Source organism: Lepidothrix coronata, unplaced genomic scaffold, assembly GCF_001604755.1.
Source record: "Lepidothrix coronata isolate B3197 unplaced genomic scaffold, Lepidothrix_coronata-1.0 Scaffold72, whole genome shotgun sequence".
In the NCBI taxonomy this organism is placed as follows: Eukaryota; Metazoa; Chordata; class Aves; order Passeriformes; family Pipridae; genus Lepidothrix; species Lepidothrix coronata.
This window is the reverse complement of record NW_016690252.1, coordinates 2081316-2083337: the sequence shown is the minus strand read 5'-3', so window position 1 is coordinate 2083337 and position 2022 is coordinate 2081316. Positions and strand designations below refer to the sequence as shown.

The 2022-nt window shown below is 44.0% G+C and overlaps 1 protein-coding gene across 1 annotated transcript in view; it reads left to right on the top strand.

Annotated features, from left to right (window-relative positions):
• Positions 1-2022, top strand: part of TPGS2 (tubulin polyglutamylase complex subunit 2) — a 41916-nt gene that overhangs the window by 28998 nt on the left and 10896 nt on the right. The window lies entirely within an intron of this gene.

Genomic DNA, 2022 nt, shown 5'->3' with positions numbered 1-2022 from the left:
GCACTTGGCCTGGTTGAACCTCATCCTGTTGGAATCAGACCATCTCTCCAGCTTGTCGAGGTCCCTCTGCAGAGCCCTCCTGCCTTCCAGCAGATCAACACTCCCCCCCAACTTGGTGTCATCTGTAAATTTGCTAATAATACACTCAATTCCCTCATCCAGATCATCAATAAGGATATTAAACAGAACTAGGCCCAACACTGATCCCTGGGGGACACCACTAGTGACCAGCCACCAACTGGATGCATGATTCCAAATAAGCCTGAAGGCAGCCAGAAGCTACAAGATCCCTCATTGCCTCTCTGTTGTGGGAACCCTTGAGCAAGGGTGAGTCAATGGTGTTGAGTCCCATCAGCAAGGAGAACCCCATGGTTTGTCACACATTGATTTGCAAAGCTGACCATTGAAACAGCCTTTGCCTTTTCAGTTGGGCAGGATCTTACCAGGAGCCACTGGTAAGAGATCCTACAGCCTTAGAAGCCCCTGATGCTGTTTTCTATACTGTAAGTTTTCAGGTTAGAACTGCACTTTAAGCCATTCACTGCTGGTTTTCAGTTACACCTGATGTTTCCACTACTTTTCTATGCTATTCTGTCTTCCTAGATGTGCTGGAAATGCATGGTAGCACCCAACACATTTTGTGCCTAAACAGGGAAATCAAAGTCACTGTCTTCAAATAAGCATTTAAACAGCATCATGTTTAATTTATGAAACCATCACATAATTACACAAGACAAACCTACCTCACAGGGATGTTGTGAGGCTTTCATAAGTATTTGTATGGCTTTCAGAAAAATGAAGCCACCCTGTAAGTGCTTAATAGTATTTTAATAAATACTTAAATATTTTTGTCCAGAGTGATTGGGTGTTTGAAGATGCTTTGGGGAGCATGTGCACAAGGATGTATGGCAAGAGCAAGGCGCAGGCTGGATTGTTTGAGGTTTATTAATGCAGTGGGGAATCTCTCTCTGGGAAGTGATGGGTTGCACTTTTGGTTCCCATAGACCAAAAGACTGAGCTGTGTGACAGGTGTTCTACTTCTGTCCCGTGGTCACTGTACAAAGTCTCTGCCCCAGCTCAAGCACATTTTGCTGGCTTCCAGTGCTGCCTAGGGCCCACTCTCAAATGCAGTTGCTGCATTGCCTGCCAGCCACCCTCTGCCACCCCCAAATGACAAAAAAATTCTCTGATACATCCTTTCAAGACACACGCTGATGTGTGTCTTGAGACAGGTGAAGATCTGCTGTAGCGGCTCTATTAATATAAAGTCAGCTCTAATGAGGAAGCACCTACCACCCAAACCCACCCCATGCCACTGGGTTGGTTATCCATTAGCTATCCTTCTAGCAGGGAGATGGGAATAATCATTAAAGCCAGTAAATGTAATTTTTTGGAATTCTGTGCAGTAGTGATGTTCTGTCACATCCTACTCTTGGAGATTTCTGTGTTGTTTATTCATGGCACCCAGCCCTGGGACTGCAGTTGTGTGCTTGACATACATACCATATGGGCTTAAGCACTTTCTAGAAAAGTTAAGACTGTTGTCACCACCCCCCAGGAACAAAGAGCTTCTGATGGTGGTTTACTTTTAATCCAATGATATCTCAAACGTGTAAGGCTGTTGCAGGCCCACTTCCTCATTCAGATGGAGGTGGCAGAATTTCTGCAACAGCAGGGCAACCTCTTCTCATATTTCTCATGCATTCAGAGTGGAAAAAGAATGTGTTGGGGGGTGTGTTTGAGTTTTTGGTGATGCTGCCACAGAAGTTATCTGAATTCTTTCATATGGTGGTAGTTGGTGATAGTTCAAGTCTAGCCTGTCAGTAACACACTGGTTCTGTGATGCCAGCGTGTTCCAGCAGAGCTGTGGCTGGATTCAGGAGACCCTGTAGTTTAGTTTACTAATTTTTTGATGCTTCCTGAATGTTCAGATCAAAAAAAAAAAAAAAAAAAAAAAAAAACAAGCATGGGAAAAAAAAAGAAGTTCATGTGTCTATTTTAGACTGTCCTTGCTCTTCTCTT